General features: G+C 38.7%; 1 protein-coding gene and 1 pseudogene across 1 annotated transcript in view; one reads left to right on the top strand and one right to left on the bottom strand.

Annotated features, from left to right (window-relative positions):
• Positions 1-25221, top strand: part of TSPAN5 (tetraspanin 5) — a 176718-nt gene that overhangs the window by 88956 nt on the left and 62541 nt on the right. The gene's annotated exons all lie outside the window — the stretch shown is intronic.
• On the bottom strand, positions 11608-12192 carry LOC119529067 (annotated as a pseudogene).

The raw sequence follows: 25221 nt of genomic DNA, 5'->3' as shown, positions 1-25221 counted from the left end.
TTGCATGAGTTGGCCAGTGAGGCGTTCAGGGTTGGGGGCAGCTTGGTTTCTGCCCCTCTCAGGAAGGAGCCTGCACCCTCTTGAAGACATCACGCCTTTCCTGCACTTGGCTGGGTAGGCTGCAGTACAGCTGTTTCTGTGACAATAGACTACAGTATTTGATTCCTCCTCTCAAGGCCAAGGCATGTTTGTTGGCCCGGAGGATGTGCTGTGCTGGGTTTTGGATCTTCCATTCTGTGTGCTCTGCTTCTGCCCAGGGCCATGCACCCACATGTCTCAGAGGCCGGCATTTCTGTTTGCCTCATGTTTCCCCTGCTGTGCTGATGGAGACGCATCTTGCAGCTTCACAGTAAAGCTCGACTGCATATATGCCACCCGCCTGCCTCCCCAGCATCCGCCCGTCCAGTGTAAAAGCCTCTTACATCCTCGGACGCCAGGAAAACAAGCCTGCCGCTTGTGGAGTCTTAGCACCAATTTGTCACCCACTTCACTCTGCTCTGGCTCTCTGGGTCTCCTCTGTATGGTATCTTTCTTTCCCATCGCTGCTCCAGCTGGGCCCTGGCCTGACATTGGAATCACATGTTTTGGCTTTAGTCTTTAGTATTATTCTCCATGTTGTCAGCGTACATCCCCACTGCCATCTTTTTCCCATGCAAAGGTCTTTTCATTAATAGATTTTTTTTTCCCTATGAGACTAGTTTGGGCTGATGCTTTTCCCTGTAAGGCTTTCACATGCCAAGTGCAAGTCTTGATTTCCAACCACTTTCAGTAGAATGTTCAGTCTTTATTTTGTGTCAGCACGGATAACTCTTCTCTTTCAGTTATGTTAAATATCACTTGCTTCTCCCTGACTTAGAAAGCATTTATAATTATAAGCCAAAGTAAGGGAAACTCATTTTTTTCTTCTTCTAACCATTCCCTAAACCAGACGTAACAGTTATTGCCTCTCCTCTCTTTCATTTCCCTTCCAAATATATGCACGATGCTGTCTGCCTATTTCTTTCCCCTCTCATTAAAACCAAAGAACTTTCTCTTGCATTTTCTTTGGGTTTCTAATTGTTCATTCAGCTTTTTATCCAAGCTTGCTTTAAATTGCTTCATGATTTTGTGCCTGGAGAGCCTTTGGCATTACACCACTCACAGGGAAGTGCTTTTTGTGATTGGACCGCTTCACTGCAGCAGCTGTTGATGTCTGAGTGGGGCATGCAGGTGAGGTGGGTGCTCTGGGCCAGGGGGAAAGAAGAGAACACAGGTACTCAGGCTGATGTTGGCAGCTGTGATTTGCTCAACAGAAATGCTGCTTGTGTGACTTTCAAAGAGTCCCCGGAATCTTCCAGTGCTTTGTGATAAAAGCTGTAAAATTCCAGGCAACTTTTCAGTCCCTCTAAGAACTACGCATAATTCCCATTTTAAAGCATGTTAAACATAATACAGAGCAATGGAGTTAGATGTATAAAGATGACATCACATCAGCAGCAGTTTCTTTAATCATTATTCTTTTCAACAATTTAGTTTCAAGAGGATTAAGTGAATTTAGGAAATTCATGTATGGGAAAAAACTTCTCAACCAGTACATGTGATATCTACTGTGTGTCTGTTTACTACTCAGTCCTTTAAGAGTCCCCAAATGGGATAAAGAGTCACTTGAAAGTCCTCATGCAAAATAAGAGCAGGTGATCTGATCTATATGGAGATATGTTGGGAAGAGAGCAAACAAGCTTCCTAAAATCTCATTAAAATGCTTACCAGTTATATGAAAAATGCAAGTACGTAAGTATTTTAAGATTTAATTGACCTGGAGGAATTGGATGTTCCTGAGATTTCAAAACAAAAAATTCACTGCACCAAGGGGGAAAAAAGTGTCAAAAGGAAAATTGCCCTCTATCTACTCATGCAGACAGTCCCCTTGTTCATAGCTGTCGCAGAGGCCATGATGAGCCATATTGTGCAGGGTGCAAGGTTCATGAGAAGCAGATTTGTAAGTGGCAGGTAGTGGGAATGTGATTTATGTTCCATGAAAATCCATTCAGCTATTGTAGCGCTTCCAGGGCATCTGATGCTTAAGGGAGCCATTGTCTGTAACATTCAGGGTGAAGACAAAAAAGCTTCAGCTACTGAAAGGTGCTGGTTTGGGATAGTGATATGCTGTCTCCATTTCCAATAAGGGCAGGAATATGATTGCCTAGGGCTTTTTGTTTTTGTTTTTTTAAAGAAAAGTCTTTTTTCTTTTTTCATTTAGTTCCAGTGAAAATTAAAGTAGAACTTTAAAATTAGGAATACTGTCAATTTTAGTGTCAGGACCAAAGCAAATGATGGAAGTTAAATCGGATCCCTCATTTAAAAAATGTGTGAAAGTCATTTACTCTCATTTGAATTTTGAGAAAACAAATTCAGAATGGCTATTGAGGTAAGGTGTGGGAAGCAGTAATTAGTAATGAGATAAAAGAACTCAGAGTGAGATTAGCTTAGATCACTTATATTTAGCTTTTAATTTTATTTCATTCTGTTTGGTTTTCATCTTAATTAACTGCCAAAATTGCAGGTACCAAAATGTAGGAGAACAGTGATCAAGAAGTGTTTTGTTTGTGGTTTCATTATTACTGGTGTTGATTATTATTTGTGTGACCCTTGGAAAAGAATAGGATTTTATACAAGAAGACATGTTTATGGTTTTCAAATATTTTATTCATTTGGGGCAGAAATTTAGTGTATTACTCAAGAATTTGATAGAAATTATAGAATTTGCCTTATGAAAAAGTTGTATATTGAATTATATATCTCATTCAGGTTTCTAATGCCTGTTATTGACTTTCATGTAATTTGAATTCGGAGTCTTAGAAGGCAGTGATATCACAAGGAAGACAATAAGTGTAATTGTTGCCCATTTCTTCAATATAGTGTGATAACTGTCTTCCATTTATTTTAGTCTTATCTGCTCTATGCCAAGAAGTTCTTCCTGGCTCTACGTCTCAAGAAGCTTATAGTTTAACACAGATTTTCTCAACCTTGACCCTGTTTACATTTTGGGCCAGATAATTAATTCTTTGTTGTGGGGGGCTGTCTTGTGTATTGTAGCACGTTTGGCAGCACCCCTGGCCTCTACACACTAGATACCAGTAGCATCTCTCTTCAGCTGTGACAACCAGTAATGTTTCCAGATATAGTTAAATGTCCCTTGGGGAGCAAAGTTGCTCCCAGTTGAGAACCACTGGCTTGGCACAGTACAACTTGCTGTACCTAAATATTGTAGAAAGAAACTCAGGATCCATCTGTGCCATTATAGGTATTGTTCAATTATTTAGATTTATTTCTAGTTTTAGGAAAGCATTTGAAAATTCCCAAAGTGATTTTTATTCTAACCTCATAATTCTTGCAAACAAGATTTGGGAGGCAGAGGAGAATTGTTAACTGTGTACACGTGAGTGTGCATTTGTACAGGTGTTTTCATCACTGTCATCATTTTACTAAGAAAATGGAGCCCCCGAATCTGTGAGCCAAAGGAAGAACATTGAGATCTCTGCAAGAGAACAAGGAGCAGTCTGTTTTCAGTAGACTCCTGATATTCCATATATTAACAGAATCTGTTGAAACCCTGAAAGCTTTAGGGGTTAATAAAATTGTTGAGATCTTAAATGTAGAGGATATAAGATTTTTTACAGTTTAACTCGTTTAAAATGAAGCCAAAGTGAAAATGGAATTGCCATGTCCCTCTTCTCCCCTACCTGCCTTCTTCCTTTCTCTCCTCTTTTCTTCCCCTCACCTGTGCTTGCTCTGCAGCAGTTCTTTTGGCAAACCTTTTGCTCACCTATAAAATGCCTTTGGTGAATTAGAAAAAGCCATCCCATTCTCAAGATACTTTACAGTCATCTACTAGAAAATTGCTGTATAATTGTACAAGACTACAGTGATCTGGCAACTGGAACCCCTCAGAGATGAACAGTGCACAACTTGTATAGCAATGAATAGTGGCCAGGCATGGGTAGTTTCCTTTGTTTCCATGACATTAGCTGTCAGCTAGATGCTGCTTAAATTTCTGACTCCAGATCAGACCTCCTCCTGAAGCATCCCTCCTGCAAGTCCAGCTGCCTTCTGGACATTTCCTCTTGGATCCCAAATGGGCTATCTGTTTTCCCCAGATACCCCATTTCACCAAATACTCCATAGTGTTGTTTTCTGCAAACCTGCATTTCCTTAAATTTAGGAGTTATCCTAGACTCGCCTTATTTATATATACTTAAAAACAAAGCAGGCCCTGTGAAATCTGCCCTCCTACATAGTTCCTAAATTCTTTGATTTTCGTTCCACCCCCTCCTGCCTCCTGTTGTCTTATTTCACATCTTGTCTTCTCTCCTCTGGAGTGATCTTGTAAAATGCAAATCTGATCTCATTGTTCCCATCAGGGTTCTCTGATTCCTTCTGGGATCCCATCCATGCCTCCTAGTTTTTAGCTTTATTTCTAAGAACCCCATCCAAATCTTTAGTCATTCGACATCTGATAAATGCAGGCACTGTTTTAGGCACTGGAGATAAAGCAGTGAATAAAACAAAGTCTTTGCCCTCATGGAGCTGACTTACCAGAGGCAGCACCGTTCGCAGTTCCGTAAACTTAAACATGTGTATCATACCTTTTCTCATCTTTTTCTCACTCATAGCTCCCAGTAGAATGGCCACAGCCCCTCTTCATTTCTGGTTACTTCAAGATTCCTTTCTATCAGGGTCTGGCCTTACCAGGCTTTGTACTTCCAGCACCTACATAGAGCCCTGCACATAGTAGCTGCTTAATGAATGAATGTTGAATGGCAAGTACACAAGCTTGGAAACGTTTTTGGATCAGTGTCCCTCAAATGCATTGTGTATTTCCCTTCACTCTTTGCTCATGCTCTTTCCTCTACCAAGAATATCCACCCCCTGCACTCTACCTGTTCTTCATAAGCCACTCATCCTGTTAATTCTTAAAATGTCCCTATTGCAAACACTTGCCTGACCCCACCTTCCATTTCCTCAACTACCTTTTAACCAGAACTCGCTGCTATTTTTACCAATTCCGTAGCATTTGTTCAATAAATACTGAAAATGTTCAGCTTCACTAGCTATTAGAGAGATGCAAATTAAGACCACAATGAGATACCATCTAACACCGGTTAGAATGGCTGCCATTAAACAAACAGGAAACTACAAATGCTGGAGGGGATGTGGAGAAATTGGAACTCTTATTCATTGTTGGTGGGACTGTATAATGGTTCAGCCACTCTGGAAGTCAGTCTGGCAGTTCCTTAGAAAACTAGATATAGAGCTACCATTCGATCCAGCGATTGCACTTCTCGGTATATACCCGGAAGATCGGAAAGCAGTGACACGAACAGATATCTGCACGCCAATGTTCATAGCAGCATTATTCACAATTGCCAAGAGATGGAAACAACCCAAATGTCCTTCAACAGATGAGTGGATAAATAAAATGTGGTATATACACACGATGGAATACTACGCGGCAGTAAGAAGGAACGATCTGGTGAAACATATGACAACATGGATGAACCTTGAAGACATAATGCTGAGCGAAATAAGCCAGGCACAAAAAGAGAAATATTATATGCTACCACTAATGTGAACTTTGAAAAATGTAAAACAAATGGTTTATAATGTAGAATGTAGGGGAACTAGCAGTAGAGAGCAATTAAGGAAGGGGGAACAATAATCCAAGAAGAACAGATAAGCTATTTAACGTTCTGGGGATGCCCAGAAATGACTATGGTCTGTTAATTTCTGATGGATGTAGTAGGAACAAGTTCACTGAAATGTTGCTATATTATGTAACTTTCTTGGGGTAAAGTAGGAACATGTTGGAAGTTAAGCAGTTATCTTAGGTTAGTTGTCTTTTTCTTACTCCCTTGTTATGGTCTCTTTGAAATGTTCTTTTATTGTATGTTTGTTTTCTTTTTAACTTTTTTTTTCATACAGTTGATTTAAAAAAGAAGGGAAAGTTAAAAAAAAAAAAAAAAAAGAAAAAAGACAAACAAGGAAAAAAAAAAAAAAAAGTTGTAGTGCCCCCTTGAGGAGCCTGTGGAGAATGCAGGGGTATTCGCCTACCCCACCTCCATGGTTGCTAACATGACCACAGACATAGGGGACTGGTGGTTTGATGGGTTGAGCCCTCTACCATAAGTTTTACCCTTGGGAAGACGGTTGCTGCAAAGGAGAGGCTAGGCCTCCCTAGATTTGTGCCTAAGAGTCTCCTCCTGAATGCCTCTTTGTTGCTCAGATGTGGCCCTCTCTCTCTGGCTAAGCCAACTTGAAAGGTGAAATCACTGCCCTCCCCCCTACGTGGGATCAGACACCCAGGGAAGTGAATCTCCCTGGCAACGTGGAATATGACTCCCGGGGAGGAATGTAGACCCGGCATCGTGGGACGGAGAACATCTTCTTGACCAAAAGGGGGATGTGAAAGGAAATGAAATAAGCTTCAGTGGCAGAGAGATTCCAAAACGAGCCGAAAGATCACTCTGGTGGGCACTCTTACGCACACTTTAGACAACCTTTTTTAGGTTCTAAAGAATTGGGGTAGCTGGTGGTGGATACCTGAAACTATTGAACTACAACCCAGAACCCATGAATCTCGAAGACAGTTGTATAAAAATGTAGCTTATGAGGGGTGACAATGGGATTGGGAATGCCATAAGGACCAAACTCCACTTTGTCTAGTTTATGGATGGATGTGTAGAAAAGTAGGGGAAGGAAACAAACAGACAAAGGTACCCAGTGTTCTTTTTTACTTCAATTGCTCTTTTTCACTCTAATTATTATTCTTGTTATTTTTGTGTGTGTGCTAATGAAGGTGTCAGGGATTGATTTAGGTGATGAATGTACAACTATGTAATGGTACTGTAAACAATCGAAAGTACAATTTGTTTTGTATGACTGCGTGGTATGTGAATATATCTCAATAAAATGATGATTTAAAAAAAAAAAAAAAATACTGAGTACCTGCCATGTGTCAGGAGCCGTGTGCCACATTCTAGGGTTGTGAAGATGAAAAAGACATGATCATTGCCCTCAAGGAACACACAGTGTAATAGAGGAGAGCATTTTGTCCATAACCATGGTCTCTTGGTGGGTGGCTGTCTTCTATGCAGTGATGAGAGACCCAGGCCCCTTCCACATTGTGACTCTGATGCCTATTTTGCTCTGCATATGTGGAAAGGGAAGAAGAGAGCATGGAGTGGGCATACATGCCCCTTAAAACCTTGCCCCTTGTATTTCCTTGGCAAGGACAAGTCACAAGACCACCTTGAACTGCAAGGGAGGCTGAGACTTGCGGTCTAACTAGGTGCCCAGGAGTAAGTTTGGATGAACAGCAAGCAAAACTGTGCCACATATCTCATTATACTAGTTGCAGATTGTATCATCAGTTGCCTGCATATTAGCTAGTGCCCTCTGCTTGGAACACTTTCCACTAACATAGTTACAAGGCTTGATGCCTCACTTCTTTTGAGTCTCGGCTCAAATGTTGTCTCATCTGAAAGTTCTTCCAAGTGTATGGGCATCCTATCCAGAAAAGCTCACTCCCCTGACTCTTAACACTGCTTTCTTGTTTCTTTAGAGCCCCTGCTATTCATATTGTATTATATATATAATTAAAGTTTGTTTCCTCTCTGATCCTCACTAGAGGGCCCAAGGTTTGTTTTGCTCACTGCTGTATCCCCCAAGCCTAGACCAGTGCATGGCACTTGTCTTTGAGGTTTACAAACTCCTTGAAGGCAGGGATTTGTCATTCACATTTCAGCAAGTATTTGACAAGCAGTGCCTTGTGCTAGGCAGGCCTTGGAAAGGCACGTGGTGGACAAGATAGGCCCCTGCCCTCCTGGAAGGTATTTAATTATTTAATTTAATATTTAATTAAACTTTATTTTTCTGTGTGTAGCATTTAGAAGCAATTAAATATATGTTTATGAAATGAAAATGAATTGACAGCATACTTAAAACGTCTCCCTATAGTTTTAGGAAATCACAATGATCCAAAAAGTATTTTGCAGATCATGGGAAATACTTGAGGGATGAAAATCTACCCTGCTCTGCTTTACCCTTTGAAAAAAAAAGCCTGCTTACAAGTCACTCTCTTCATTGCTAATAATAACACCAGTGAGGAAAACTTGAAGAAAGAGGCGTTTGTCACCAAATGTTAAGTTAGCAGCATGTCTTGTTTTCTGAGTTGGAACATGTAGTTTATTAAGTGGCATTTGGACTAAATCTGATTAGGATTTAGAATTTGGGAACAGATAGAAATATGTTTCTGTTTAGAAACATTGCTTTTTCTGCTTTAAAATGTTTGATATTAGGAAAAGCTTCAAATTAATTTTAAGGGAATGCCTGTCTTTTGAAAAGATTAGTTTTATGTTGGTGGAAATTCTTCAGGGAAGTGACATCCCAGGAGGGGAGATACTAAACAGCTCAATTCAGTCAGTCAATTCATTCTACATTGAAGAAAAAATACCTGAAACTGGTTGTTGGTTTTCTGTAGGCCGTGACAGTCAGATAAGTCGCACCTGAATGTTCAGATTCTCTCTGAGGATTCAGGGGCTAAAAAATGTAACTATGGCAAGATTTTGGAGCCTACTTAACATGTTTTGAAGTATTTTCAATGAGTGATTATTAAAATAATCCCAGCAAAATCAGTATCTCATGATAGTAAAAAAAGCTGCCTTAAAATAGTTTTCAAGAAAATTGTGTGTATGTAATATTTTATTGTAAAGACCTAAGCTCTCTTGTGTCCTACTTGCCAATTTCTCTATTATCCTATTTTATTTGTATTTATAAATTCCCTTTCCCTTCCAGATCAGGACATACATAAAGATCTTTTTTCCCTCAGTATAACATCTCCCCATTAGACTGTTAATGCCAGAGATATTCATTTTGAATTTCTGGCCATGTTTAGCCATCTGTATTTTGTTTAAAGATGTTCTTTATCATTTCTGAATTTGGAGACTGGGAGGAGTTATCCTTGCCTGCTGGAAATTTTATTCAAAAAAGCGATGCCATTTTTCCCATAGAAAACATGGAGGGACTCTGTCTTACCTGATGCCCTTCCAGTCCTTGAAGGGCTAGTTTCCATCTGTGTGTTACTGCATCACATTCAGAGGAGGCAACATGTAAGCCCGAAAGAGTACAGGTTTGGGGCAGAGAGCCCTGGGTTAGATTTCTGCTCTGCCAGCCCTGGAGAAAGTTCCATTGCTGAGTCAGCTTCTTCATTTTAAAAATGAGGACAATAACAATTGTTACCCCATGGCATGATGTAAAAAGAAAACATGATGAGGACCCAGCCCAAGGGTCGGCAGTGACTTTCATACTGCTTATGCCATGCTGCTAAAGAAAAGGAATTAAAGTTTTCAGTTTATTATCGAATTGGCAGTCTGAAAAACCTAGCTGTCTCTCAGTTAGAGTCTGTTCTGTTCACTTCTGATCAGCTTGCCCACGTTGGTTTCCCATCACTCTGCTCTGCTCTGCAGCGCAGCGCATGTGGACGGGTGATCATGGATGTAGAAGGCTGAAGCAGAAGCTAGAAAACGCTGAAACTGAGTACAGAATTCGAAAACTACCCTTCTGGAGTGTTCACCTAATAGAAAAAGGGCTTTAGAGATACATTGAAACACTCTACATTATATTAATTGAGAGCCTCAAAAGCAGCAGATCTGGCAGAGAAAAGCCACTCTCCACACATTAAAATCCCTCATGAGGACTGTGGGCACTAGCTAGCAGCTGTGCACAAATCATTTACCTCTCATTTCTCTGAAACTTTTTAAACTTTGTGCTTAATAATCTCAGTTCTGGATTCAGTCTGGACTCACTTTTTGCCAGCCCCCAGAATTGAGATACAGGGGCAACATCATACATAGGTTTGAATTGCTAATTTCTTTAAAAATTACTTGTTTCAATCCTCATTTTTAATTTTTTTTCTTTTTGGAGCTTTACCCTTTTCTAATCTTATCTCAGTAAAAATTTGAAATGATTCTGATTTTTCAATAGCTTTTTAAAGATTACTGTATTCTATTAGCATGAAATTTTAGAGAAACTATTTTTTTTTACTTTAAATTTGGTATGCTCAGCTCTGTGAAACAACATACTTCTTATTTTTGTCAAATTTCTATCAAACTGCTATTTTTTCTACAAATTTTTATTTTAAAATAATTTCAAACTTATAGGACAGTTGTGAAAATAATACAAACCCCATACAGAGAACTCCAGCAAACCCCCACTTCCTCAGATACCCATCTACCAACCTTAACATTTTGCCACATTTGCCATATCATTCTGTCTATCCATCCATCTATCAATCCATCATCTATCTATCTTGTCTTCCTGTCTGTTTTCTGAATTATTGGGATCAGGTTACATAAATCATGCTCCTGGAACACATAATTATAATACTTCCATGCGCATTTCTTCAGAACAAGGATATTTACTATGTAACCTCCTTAAGTAGTTCCCAAGATCAAGAAATTTGATGTTTATATAAAGCTTATAGTCTATATTCCAGTTTTTTCCTGTGTCCCAATAATGTCTCCTGGCACCCCCCCAATTCATTATTTATTTGGATGTTTAAGCTCTCACACTAGGGTTTTACAAGCTGGTGAACAATGACAAAGTATTTCTCCTCAAGAACTATAACCATGCATTTACAGACAGTATAAATATATAGTTGAATTAACATTAACATACATCACCAAATAATGTCTTTGTGAGCTTTTATTTTCCACCATTATTAGATCCTATCCAGGATCACGTTTCATTTAATTGTCGTTGTTTCTTTAGTTGTTCTTTCTTTTTTTTTTAATTGAATTGTGGAAACATAAATACAACATAAGTGTTCCCATCCCAGCCACTCCCAAGCATATCATTCAGTGGGATTAATCACATTCACAGTGTGGCAGTACCCTACCACCAACTGAGACTAGAACTTTCCTTTACCCCAAACAGAAACCCTACACCCATTATGCATTAACTCCCTGCTCCCCTGCCCTCTCTGCCCTTTAACCTCCCTGCCTCCCGCAACCTGTGCTCTGTTTTCCATCTCTCTGAGTTAGCATATTCTCCTGTATTTTCTTTGTGTTTACTATAGGGCTTTAATTTAACATCCTAAATCTGTTAACAGTCTCACTTGGTTTGATACCAACTTAACTTCAATAGCAGACACAAAGTATGTTCTTACACCCCTCCATCCCCACATCCTTTTGTAGTTCTTGTCACAAATTACGTCTTTACACATTGAGTCCCAGAACATTGGTTTATTATTACATTTTATGCATTTGCCTTTTAGATCCTGTAGAAAGTAAATAGTAGAGTTACAGACCAAAAATACAGTAGTACTGGCATTTATCTTTATCCATGTCATCACCTTACCAGAGATCTTTATATCTTCATGTGGCTTCAATCTATTGTCCTGTGTGCTTTGCCTTTCAACCTGCAGAACTCCCTTTAGCATTTCTTGTAGGGCTGGTCTAGTGTGACAAACTCCCTTAACTTTTGATTATCTGGGAATTTCTTAGTCTCTCCTTTTTTTTTGTTTTTTGTTTTTTGTTTTTTGAGAATGATACTTTATTTAGTCATTTTGGCTTATGATTGAAACCGTGGAAATTCAAAATTACCATCCTTGCCAGTGAATTTCTTATACACACCAGCAAAAGTTTCAACCTTGTGTTCTACATTGTTCTGCTGTGCTTTGTCCAAACAAACCTTCATAAGCTGGCTGCCTTCCAGTTTTACATGGATTCTCCTGCCCACAATGTCACTTGGGAATACCAAGTCTTCAAGGATTGCATTGTGTACAGCTGTCAGAGTAAGGCTCCTAGGACACTTTTGCTTAATTTTTGTACTGCTTTTTTGAGCTGGCTTAGGCAGAATTCTCTTCTGAGCAGTAAAGACAATGTGCTTTCCACTGAACTTTTTCTCCAGTCTATGTACTAGCTGGACTTGGATTTTCTGGAAAGACTTCAGTTGAGGAATGGAAACAAAGATTGTAAGAGCTTTCTGACCACCACCAACTTCAATTTACTTGGCTGCTGTTATATTCAGCTCCCTTAACTGAGCCTTTAGGTCTGAGTCCATCTCCATCTCAAGAAGAGCCTGAAAAATGCCAGACTCGAATTCATCAGGCTTTTTGCCATTGGGCTTCACAATCTTTATGCTCGAACTGAACATGGCCTTTTTTACTTCTTGCATGCCGGCCTAGGAAGAGTCCCTCTCCTTCATTTCTGAAAGACAGTTTTGCCAGATATAGAATTCTTGGTTGGCAATTTTTGACTCTCAGCACTTTAAATATGTCATTTTCCTGCCTCCTTGCCCCCATGGTTTCCAATGAAAACATTGATACTTGGTCTTATTGAAGCTCCCCTATATGTGATGTGTTGCTTCTCTTGCGACTTTTAGAATTCTCTTTTTATCTTCAGCATTTGACTGCTTGATCATAATTTACCACAATATAGGTCTATCTGGATTTATCCTGTTTGGAGTTCATTGAGCATCTTGAATATGTATATTCATGTTTTTCATTAAATTGTTGAAGTTTTCAGCCATTATTTCTTTGAATAGTCTCTTTGCCCCTTTCTTTCTTCTCCTTTGGAAACTATCACAGTATATATATTGGTCCACTTGATGGTGTCTCACAGGTTCCTCAGGCTCTGTTCACTTCTCCTTCATTCTTTTTTCTTTCTGCTTCTCGGGTTGAATGATTTCAATTGCCTCATCTTTAAATTCAGTGATTCTTTTTTCTGTCAGCTACAATCTGTGGTTGAACCCCTCTGGAGAATTTTTTTTTCAGTTACCATGCTCTTCAGCTCTGTTTGGTTGCTTTTCATAATTTCTCTTTATTGATACTCTCTTTGTATTCACCTGTCATTTTACTGATGTCCTTTAGTTATTTGTCCATGTTTTCCTTTAGCTCTTTAATCATATTTTGGACCATTTTTTAAAAGTATTTGTCTGATATGTTACTGGTCTGGTCCTCCTTGTTGAAGGTTTCTAATGCTTTAATATTCTCCTTTGTATGGGCCATCATTTCCTGTTTATTTATAAGTTTTTGTAATCTTTTGTTTGAACCTGGAAATTTTGATATTTTATTGAATTATCACTAATATTTAGACTCTGAGCCAATCTGTTCCTTAAGCTTGTATCCAGCTAGTATTATGACAGAGATTACTTTAAATGCCAGGAGATAACCAAAAAAAAAAAAAAAAAAGAAAGAAAGAAAGAAGAAGAAGGAAAAAAGAAACCTTTCCCCATGCTGTGTCATCCTTGGTCCTTTTTGTACATGCATCTTGCCTTATGCATGTGCACTGGGCCCTAGGATTTCCTCTGTCTACCAAGATGTAAATGTCCAAGATATAAATGTCCCTAGGAAACAGCATTTCCTCATGATTCTGAGCACTGCATTGTGTGTCCCACAGGCAGCAATCTCTTGCCCCAGGCAGCCACTACTTGGCTGCCCTCCCAAAGCATTCTGGAGGAGAGTTCTGTGAGCTGCTTCTAACATGCAGGGCAAGTTCTGGGATGGTGAGCTCACAACAAATGTCTGCGTTCAGTCCCTCAGACCACCACCAAAGAGAATGGGCCAGACATACATGCTCCCGGTATTTGTACCAGGGAGCTCCCTCTGGAACCAGGACCAGGTACCCACGCTGGATGCATGGGCTGGCTCCATGCTGAGCTGGTGAGGTGATGGGGAAAGGGCCGGTAAGGGTGCCACAAGGTTTTCCCACCATTTTTATGTTACCTTTTTCTTGATTCGGCTCGTGTCCTGTTATTGCAATACCTGCTTTCTAGAGCTTTGAGAAAGATGTTTCTGCCAATTCTTGCTTGTTGTTCAAAGCTTCCATGGGGGGATGGAGCCCTGGAGTGTTTCACTGCCCCATCATGATTGGGTCAAACAGCTATGTATTAAGGCAAGAATTTGTTTGAATAATCAGTAAAATAGCCTCATCCTCAAAGAGGACTCCATGTAGGTCTCTGAGTTCTATTTAAGGACTTTGCCTGCAGAAAAGTTTGGTAAATAAACTCCCTAATTCTTTAGTCATGTTAGATAGCTGACATATTACAGTATATCTACTACATTATGACTAGGGCTACACTTTTTAGGAATTTGAATTTTCCTTTCATTTATTCAATTAAATCTAATTAATATTTTGGACTGCCAGGCAAGCCTCATGATTGTATACTTACTTGTTTTTAAAAATAAAATTGTTCTATTTTGTCTAGTGAAGAAACTAAGTAAAGAAGAATTAGTAGATTTAAACGGAAGAATTTTAGTTTCACTGTGTACCACAGTTCACACCTCTACAGCTGTTCTTAAGTCATCAGAGTGTCAACGCAGAAGGGAACTGCAGGTTCTGCGAGCCTGCTGAAGCCGATTCTCTTCTTATTTGAAGTCACATTCTGTAGTTTCTGAAGAAATATACCCAAAGTACTGTAGCTCTTCCTTCCAACTGAAACGCCATAATCATGTCTGCAGGGGAAGCGTAGCAATGAGAGTATATGTTGTTTGTAAATTTCTCTTCCAAGCAGATAAAAGCTCTTCATAACCTCCCCCCTTTAGCTTTTAAATTGTGAGCTCATAGAAATCCTCGTGTTTCATCTGTAAATAACTAAAAAGAATACACGGTAGGGTGGTGAGTACTGTGGTATTGATAGATTCAAAGTGTCATGAGAGATGATAATCCTGGGCATTCCTGGGTGCCATGGTGGTGGTGGTGGTGGTGGTGGTTGTGGGTTGCCAGAGAAGGCTGTATAGAGGAGCGGACACCTCACCTGCTTCTGGTTGCTTGACCCTGCTGCATTAAGAGATTGTTTCCCACAGTTGTTAACCTGGAACCCAGTTCCTGGAGATATGCTCCATTTTGCACCCGGAAAGTTTTATGGGCACGTAAGTTCGGAGAACTGCTTAAATTTTACTGTGCATGTTTGCATTAAAGACACTAGGAAGTTCATCAGTAAAGGAACTTATTTTATCCTGGTTTTACAAAGTTTCGCAAGATTGCAACCACAGAAATTGACCAGCTCGCATATCCTTTATTTTTTTCTGTAATGGGTCTGTGGAACTGGCAGTCCACAGAAAACACTTTGAGGAATTTTCTGAGGGGCCCTGGTTTTAAACTGTATGGTGGTAAGGAGATGGCAGACAAATTTTTTTTGAGTTTTTTTTTTTTTTAACTTCATTTATTGAAAAATTAAAACAAGCACACAAATAACAAAAAATACGACGTTTCAAACAAAACAAAGCAAAGGATTAAGAAAAACAACCTAAAATAACTACTTTGCTTCCAACATGTTCCTGCCATACCACAGGAAAATTAATAAACCATTTCCAAATAAATAAGAAAGAAATAAGAAAAACAGTCTAAAATAACTACATTGCTTCCAACATGTTCCTGTCATACCCCAAGAAAATTAACAAACCGTAATCAAAGGTATAAAAAAAACAAATAACCTACAATAACTACATTGAAGCCAATTTTTAATGTAATACCTTTTTTTCTTTATCAAAAAATTAAAAAAAAAAATTGAAACAAACAAAACAAAGGATTAAGAAAAACAAATAACCTAAAATAACTGTTGCTTCCAACATGTCCCTACCATACCCCAAGAAAATTAACAAACCCTAGCAAAACAAAGGAATAAGAAAAACAAACAACCTAAAATAACTACATTGCTTCCAGCATGATCCTGCCATACCCAAGAAAGTTTGCAAACCATATCATTCCTGAGCATTCCCATAACACTGAGATTACCAATGGCTTATCTGTTCTTATTAGATCATCATCCCCCCTTCACTAGTTGCTGTCTCTATGTCACCTACATTCTGAAATATAAAATATTTATTTTACATTTTTCACAGTGTTCACATTAGTGGTAACATAATGTCTCACTTTTTGTGTCTGGCTTATTTCACTCAGTGTTATGTCTTCAAGGTTCATCCCTCTTGTCATGTTTTGGGACCTCATTCCTTCGTAGGCAGACAAATTTAATAGTGTAAGGGGAGTGGACATGAATGAGCTCATCTTTAGACTTCCTTTTTTGGATGATTTTATTATCTCTTGTTTTAATTCGTCATAGAACAACAACAATGAAAACAAATTTTAAAGATGGACAAAACCCTCTCTGATACATTTCTACCTTGTCTTTGGCTATGAAAACTGAAACAACCAAACTCAATGTTTTAAAATAAACTGCATTTTAAAAAAGAGTTACATAGTCACAGAAAAATTGCAAAGATAGTACAGAGAGTTCTTATGTACCCATGCCCAGTTTCCCCTATTATTGACAGTTTACACTAGTGTGGTACATTTGCTATAATTAATGAGCCAATGTTGATACATTATTATTAACTAAAGTCCATATACTTTATTCAGATTTCCTTAGTTTTTACTTAATGTGTTTTTCTATTCTAGATCCCATCCATGATTACATTTAACTCTCATGCTTTTTGCCATAACTAGTTTCTCAGACTTCCCTTGTTTTCTATGACCTTGACAGTTTTGAGGAATACTAGTCAGGTATTTTGTAGAATGTCCCTCAGTTAGGATTTGGCTGATATTTTTCTCATGATGAGACTGGTATTATGGTTTTAGGGTAGGGGAGAGGCAGGAAGACTGAGTTAAAGAGCCGTTTTTGTCACATCAAGGGTAGATACTGTATCAGTGTGACTTGCCACTATTGATGTTGACCTTGGTCACTGGCTGTGGTGGTGTTTGCCAGGTTTCTCCACTGTAAAGCCACTCTCTTTTCCCCTTTCCACCCTGTGCTCTTTGGAAAGAGCACAGCAGCCCACACTTAGGGCTCCTTGAGCCTAGAGTATCTACATGAATTTATTTGGTATTCTCAATCATATTTTTAAGGTGTGATTTTAAAAACTACCTGTATGGTAGAACAGTTACTGTTGTATTTATTACAATTAGCTACACATTTTTTTCTGATGGACATTTTATTCTAATTAAAAGAAAAAAACAGCTTCCCAAAATGCAGCTACCTAGCCTTGATCAAAGAGTATATAATTTGTATCTCTGCCAGTGTTTATTTTTAGTGGCACACCAGAAGTTCCAGATGCTGCCCTCTCTTTTCTGTGTGTCAAGATTTAATAGTGTTTGTGCATTTTCTTTCCGCTTCAGTTGGTTTAGTATCACTTTGGAGATCACAGACCTGTTTGTACCTCCCATTTTATTGTACTGTGTATACATGGTTTAAAAAAAAATGCTAGTATGATAAAATTTCTTTTTTAAGTATCTTTATTTCAAGAGCAGCATTATCAAAGATATCCTTCCACGTCTGTTGATTGGCTTTGACTTTGTCATTCCCGATAACAGTATATAATGAAAGATTTTTCTGTGCAGTCAACTTTTTGAAAGCGTTTTTATGTTTAACATTTGTGTGAATATTATAATATAGAGTGGCTGTGGGGATTGTTTTGCTTCTTGGTTCTTTCAAAATTTTGGTATAATTTTTAACACATTTATCATTTAAAAATAACCATTTTCACTGAGCCTTTGGTTGCTTCCTGAGACAGGAAGGCATGGGGCATTCTAATGTCGTGTAATAATCATCTGTATATCCTTTTGCAGGAAGGATGGAATTGGCCTTCCCACCCACAAATTTGGCATAAAATTTCTCTTTGGCTCAGGCCAAGAGTCTTTATAAGGAGTGTGAGGTTCCCAGTGGGTTGTAGGTGGAGATACCAGTCTGGGGCTGGAAAGCCTTTCCTGCCGGGGATGTGGTGGGAGGGTAGAGTGATGTAGCAGGGGACATAGTGGCAGCCTTGGGTGTGTGCCTGGAGTGGTTTTCCAGACTTTTTGCAGAAAGAAGAAAGAATTAATAGCAATGCTTTTTCTAATAACAACTTAACAGTGTATGGTAGATCTTTTTATTTAAATGGGTGGGTTGGATTACAGGGACTCTGGTAGTTTAATTTATCGTTTTGACATTAGCGTTGTGATACAGCTGCTGATGGTGGTGGTGGGTAAAAGAGAGGAAAGTGATAGCAGTCTAAGAATATAATTTTGATTCTATCTCAGTTCAAACTCAATCTTAATTTTAAACTTCTTGTACTGTTTACTTATTTATTTTTATATTTGCCTTTAGTAGAATACTGGGTTTTTTTTTTTTTTTTACTGTAGCATCTATTCATTCATCCAGTTTTTACGATGTGCAAGGCCCTATAGAGGAAACATGGATGAATAAGGTGGACATGGTTTCCATCCTCATGAGCCATACGTTCTATAGGAGGAGACAGCCAGTAAACAACCGCAAATATAATTTAAAAAGATGATTTCAGGATGTGGCAAGTGGTAAGAATGGGAAATAAACAGGTCCTGTAGTGAAGACTAGCAAGGGAGGCCAGAGAAGACTTCTGAGGAGTTGTCATCTGAAGGGAACCCTGAAGGGTGAGACTGGGCCATCCTGACCAAGAGAAGGAAGACATTCAGTTAGCGCGAAGGTTCTGAGCTGGGAAATGGCTTGGCACAGTCGAGTACTACTAAGCTCGGAGGACTGGAAAGGGGGATGTGAAGTGAAATTGCAGAGGGGGTGGGAGGGAGACGGGAGAACAAAGTACTCATATCGATGGATTTTCAGAAACTGAACAAACCTGTGCACCCATAGTAAGAAACTGAACATTTCTTGAAATATTGGGAGCATTTGTTTGTGTGTGTGTGTGGGGGGGTGCTGCTGAAAGCTATAACTCACCCCATTTTTATGTCTTTGTGTATATGATCCAGCCAGGCTTCAGGGACTTGCCTTGGGGACACTTGTGCTTTCTCACGCTGTTTTATAGCCATCTAATGCCTGACACTTCAACAGCACACGTGGTATGTCATAACAATCTCCCCTCATCCCCCTGTTCTGCACCATGAACATGAACATGTGCATGGAGTTATTTGAATGTAAAGATAGGACATAAATATAGGATGTATATTTGTTTTCCCAAAGTCTCTTCTTTAGAAAGCAAAAATTGTCCCTTCAGAGAGTTCTTTCTCACGGTATTTGTAGATCTGTCGTTGAGGTCTAAGCTGAAACTTTTGTTTTCTTTCAGAATTTATGCATGTTTTAATGGAGTTTATATTTTTACTGATAATGGAATATTTTAGTATTTATTGCCTCATTATATTTAGATTCTTATATAAAAAACCTGCGGGGGCACTTAACCAAATTTAAGCTAGAAATAAATTAAAGATAATATAGTAATTTCAAACAGCTTTGTGTTCAAGATGAGAATTTGAAGTTATTACTTCCACAGTGAATTTTAATGATGATTGTTGTGTACAGTGGCATTTATGGGTATGTAATAACCAAATGAATATGATTAATACCTTAGATTATGGATTTGTATTGTGAAATGGAAACTTTTTAATAAGCTTTCTCCATAATGGTTCATGCTGTGAACATACAAAGTATGAGGAGCTGAGTGCCACTAAGTCATAGCAGGACTTTTGTAATTAGTAGGCTCATGTTTCAAATCAAGATGAGTTTCAGAATTTTAAAAACACAGCTGCAAAGTTAAAAAAGGCAGTTATGTAACCAAAGAGCGTATATCCTTTTGGAGAATTGGGACAAGGTGTTTCTTTTTATAATGCAAGGAAGATTTTACTTTTGAAGGGATCAAGTATAAAATGAAATTGAGGTTACGCTTTGAGAAAAACTTGTTGATTGTAAGAACTCCTTAGGATTTAACGCATCACCAGTGCTTTTGACGTTTTCTTTGGGAGACTCTTGGAGAAGAGCTAGCAAAGATTTGATATTTGGGTTGACGTGGTCTTGCTCAAGTTAGGATTTGGTCATTGTGACCCTCTGTTCTGGCAATCCCCAGAAACATTCTAAAAACATGCCTGAAAGCACAGAAATGCCTATTTCACCATTTAAAGGTTCTTTCAGTAAAAACATATGAATCTGTTTTTACGGAGTGAGTTCATTCTTATCAAGTTTTAAAGAAGAACATATTATTATTTTTAATCTGTATGATTATCTTGCCTTTTGTTTTAAAAAGCTAAATTTTTCCCATTATCAAAATCACATAAGCTAGATGGACAAAGGACATTGATTCTTTTTGTTCTGATTTTCTGTAATACCATTAGCAAAGATAATTTTTAAACTTTCTGATAGTTATTATATTGTTTTCACTTCCTTTAAGGTGCAATCAGTGTTTTAACTTTGGACTTTAATATTTTTTCCTCTTGGTGATTTAGATTGGTGCTAAAATGCGACCACATTGTTCTAGGAAAATTTTATCCAGCTTTACTTGATTTAATACCATTAGACGATAAATCAGATAATTTTATGCTAATGGTGTTATCTAGCAATATGTTTTACTTATTGTTCCATTGTAAGATGTTAGCTCACAAAAAATTAACAGATGTATATTAAATAAAATTGAAAATATATGCCTTTAAATGAAGACCATTGTTTTGCTAAGTAGCATTGTAGTGGCAGAAAATGGGTCATTCCTAGTAACACTAAATGGATCATTAACCATTTTAAATCTTTCACATTATTTGGCAACTTAGTAAATTCCAGGTACCCTTTGAAAGGTGAACCTAGTTGTCAAGAAGGGGTGGAAAAGTACAAATTTGAACCTACAGTGATGATTGATGTAGTATGTGAGGGTGAGGCTTACTAGCTCATGTGCTTGAAGAGAGCTTCAGCCAGGCATCTATTCAAAGGTCAGACCACGCGGAAAAGTCTAGCTCCAACACTTAAATTTCGAGTCTGTTTTCAGCAATGTCTAGAGGAGGAAGAAATATTATGTTCTGGGGGAATAAGCCTTGTTAAGTTGGTTGGTCTTTGAAATAGAGGCGCTTTTTTTTTTTTTTTTTTTTTTAACTTTTACAAAAAGTGATAGAAGGGGAAGTTATTAGCTCGTTTATTTGAAAAGAGCTCCATCCACGGCTGTATCCAGTGATCAAACCGTACCATAAGGACTCTCTCCATTGCTTGGCTTTGCTAGCTCTTGGTTGGCTTCATTCTCACCATGGTATCCCCATATGGTTTCAAGGTGGCCACCAGCAGCTCTGGCAACTTTCCTTCCAGCTTAATAACTTGCTAGCAAATGAGAGTTTCTCTTTCCAAATACTTGAGTAAAAGTTCTAGGTTTGACTCTCATTGGACTGACTATCTTTAAGGACTTTGTATTCCCAAAGCAATCATTGTGGCAAGGTAGCTGGAATGCTATGCTTACTACCAGGGTTTGGTCACATCCTACTCTAGAGTACCAGTGTAGAGCTCAGAGAAAGATCAGGATGTAACCAGAAGAGGGGAAACAGATTCTAAGTAGGCAGCAAAGCTCCTGGATGTCCGCTGAAAAGATAAATGAAGAATGAAATCTAATTCCTATTGCACCTTTAACTGGTGCTATACAATTTAACATATAGCTGTGTATGGACTTTTCTTTTCATCATTGCTTTATTGCATTGGTTTTGTTAAGATGAAGGATTGAGTCTTTTACTTTTTTGACACTCTCAGGAAATAACTATGGTCCTAAATATCTGTACCCAAATACTTAACTGATTGACTTTCTGAAATATAATAGAGATAAGTAGGAAATGTTAGCATCAATGTTTCTTTCATTTGTTTAGTTTAGTTTAGTTTTGTTTTGTTTTGTTTTGTTTTGTTTTTTGTTTTTTGTTTTTGGTGTATTTAAGGGAAAACACCCAGTTCCCTAAATGGGCTTTGTTTTGTTTGTTTGTTTCCTAAAAATATGTTTAATGCTATAGAAGGTGATACAAAGAATTGGTCTTAATCGGGAATTCATATACTTTCTAAGAGACCAAGAAGGGGTTTTGGGCTGTCTGTGAAATCCTATGCAAAATTGTGTATGTGCATGTGTGTGAATCCACACATCTACACACCTGTGTGCATTTTTTTTTTTCTGAGAGAGACTTCATAGCTTTATTTAGATGCTCAGAGGGGATCCCTAACCCACAAAAGGTTCAGAACCACTGATGAAAAATATTGACTACTGACAGGAAATAGTTCTTGACTTTAGGAAGTTAAACAACTTATTGTGTGTGGGAAAGCTAAGAGTGATGCAATTTAAGAGAAGCACAAAGGATTTTAAGCTTTGGGCTGAATTATTAACCTAAGTTAATGAATTCAGTCCATACAAGCTCCAAATAAAATATATTATGCATGAGCCTATAATAAAATGGGCTTCCTCAGCCCTGCCAGCTCAATGGTTAATGACTAGAAATTTGCTGCCAGCTGATTTTGGCTCAGGGTTTTGAGGCCAGCACAGGCCCACCTCCCGCCATTTGGAATAAAGGGAAAGTGACAAAATATGTTACTCTGCATGCAGGAGCAATTTATGACAACAGTTTAGTAAAATTTTAAGGAATATCCTTTCCCTGGGAGATGAAGGGAGCCAGGACGCATCAGTGGGAGTTAGGTTTGGAGTCCGGTTTCAAGGCACTTGGCATCTCCCTGTGCTGCCTTACACTGGTGGCTACACAGGAAAAGAGTGAGGGAGAGTGAGCCTGGTCTTTCTTTAACCCAGTCAGGCTGCACTGTGCTTGTCTGTTTTTTTAACCCCGAAACTCACATTGTCCCAGTGAGTTTAAACGTCAGCCTTATGCCCACAGTGCTGCCTACAGCTTTCACTCCTGGTGTTGTCCGCCGTGCGGGTCACATTCGTTTAAGCACAGCACATTCTGTTTTACTATCGCTGGCATCACCCTTTTAAGTTTTGAATTACTATGTAAACATCAGATATTGAGGGTTTGGTGAAAGGATTCTCAGCCGCTACTATTTAGTTCAGGAAAAAAGTTCTCTTAGGGAATCAAATGGATTAGCATGAAGGCTTTTCTCATGAAAATGTATTGAAGCGTGGATTGGTTTTAATTTTCCTCAATCTCTTGGGACTATTTGATTTTATCTTCCACCTCTCTGTATATCCCTGACCTGTGATTCGTGCTTCAGGTGACTTGACAAACAGTGTTCACAGTACTTTTGCTCTTAAAAATATGGGCCTTAAAATGATTTTGGCAATCAAGGACAGTAAGGCATATATTGTATTTCATGACCCAGTACACACACACACGCCCGCACACACATGCATGTGTGGATATAACATAAGAAGTTCCACAAAACAATACTTACCCTTAAAACGTACAGAATATTTTGATATTTCCTGTTCTAGTCCATCAGAGAAAATATTGCTGGTCTTGACTCATCAAATCAGTTCCATGACCCACTGATAATTGCAACCTGCAGTTGGAAACCCACCTCTCTAAAAGATACTTTGTGGGATAATGCTTTCTGTGTCCCTGTGGTGAGGGATGGCTCAGGGTACCAGGGAGTGGCACACAGCAGAACTGTGATCTTCTAGAGTAGAGAATAGGGGTTAATAGCAAATGTTCTAGTTAGTGTGCTCAATTCAGTCCTGGCTTTACAATTTGGCAAGCTTCTTAACTTCTCTGAGTCCCATATTTAAAATTGAGATCATAAGAATACTTACCTTATTAAAAAGTTATGAGGTTTGAGTTATATAAAACATAGGCACAGTGATGAATGCATAACTATATGATCGTACTGTGAACAGTTGGTTATATACCATGGATGATTAGATGGTACGTGAATATATTTCAATAAAACTGAATTTAAAAAAAAAACAAAACATAGGCACATAAAGTCTAACAAATGTTGGCTATTATTAATACTGGATCTTAATATTTACATGTATCACGAGCTGGATTGCATTTTCCTTTTGCCCTTTGGAGTAACTTATATTGAACCCATTTGGACTTGGTGGCTTATGTGTAAGGATAAGCTCTATTGTCTGAAGTATGGTCTGTAAGGCAGTATAGTTAAATGAAAACAACATATTGCAGCCAGACATTTACACCTTGAATTAGAATGTTTTCAGTTACAAGCAACTGAAACCCCAATCAAACTGGGTCAAAAATGGGAATTTGTTGATTGACATAATGGCAAAGTCTAGGGGTGTTGCTTTAGGCATTGGGCATATCTAGCTGCTCAGATGATATCAGAAATCTTTCTCTTCATTTCTTGCTCTGCCATTCCCTGTTGGCTTCATTTGCAGGCAGCCTTGCCCCAAGCGTGGTGTAAACAGCCACCAGCTGTTTTACATCCCACTAGCGGAAAGAGAAAGCTGCTTTTTGGTAGTTTCAGCCTAGTCCTGCATCTGATAGCCATTGACTCTGTTGGGCTTGACTCAAATCTGCCCTCCCGACTCTCTGCCACCCTCAGTCACTGAGCTAAGAGAAGTTCCGGTCATTGAATGATCTGGGTCATGTACCTATTACTTGGGCTCAGCCCTACTCAGACAGCATGGTCTGAATCCGGGAGAGCTGCTCCAAAGGGAAGAAAGATCAGATGTCCTACACACCCATTTCTTCTCTGCACATAAGACTTCTGCATAATATATGTTTTATCAGAATCATCCAACTTAGCATAGACTTAACCCTTAGGTACTTCTTATTCCAAAAGATACCTCATTTCTACTCTTCATTTATAATGGAGTGGGGGTTCAAAAAGGTGCCATTCCTTAGATCTGTACACTGCCTAAAAGGTTCTTTTCAGCCACCCCATCTTTGTGTTGCCACAAAGTAATCTTTTCCTTCTATTTCATTTTATGCCTCCCTCTCTAGACTGCTTTCCCAAGCTTTGTGCACTTGTTGCTCTCATTGTAAACAACAAAATATGGAGATGTGACACCCCACCTTGTCAGCAGGCGTTCTCTTTCATTTTGCAGTCTAGCCAGCCAGAGGGTCAGAACCACACTCTGCAGGGCCTCTTTCTTCCTCTGGCTATGAATGAGGATCAATGATTTACTAGACTACATGGGGTTGGGTCTCTGTAACAAAACAGGACAGTCCATGGCTTCGCCTGTACACACAGACACACAAACACACACACATTCATGCACACAGATGCAGATGGTACTATAGACAATGGACACTTTGGTTTCAGTAGGGGCTCCAGATGGTGAATTGTGTCTGCCAGGGAGTCTAATAAATGTGGGTCTGGAGACAGTGAAGTTGGGGGCACTCCCAGAGTCTTTCATCTGCCACATGTAAGATATATTTAGTCCACTAATTAAAATTAGAAACAAGGTAAGCACTTCTTTACCTTTAAGCTCAGTATTGTGCTTTCTTATTTTATAACTGTATAGGATAAATAAACCAAATGGTTTATGAAGTCTGTGTATAGATACAGTATGGATTCAAGTAGTCTCCA

Source organism: Choloepus didactylus, chromosome 3 (genome assembly GCF_015220235.1).
Source record: "Choloepus didactylus isolate mChoDid1 chromosome 3, mChoDid1.pri, whole genome shotgun sequence".
Classification (NCBI taxonomy): Eukaryota; Metazoa; Chordata; class Mammalia; order Pilosa; family Megalonychidae; genus Choloepus; species Choloepus didactylus.
Note: the sequence above shows the minus strand (reverse complement) of the source record. Positions and strands in the feature narration are given on the sequence as shown.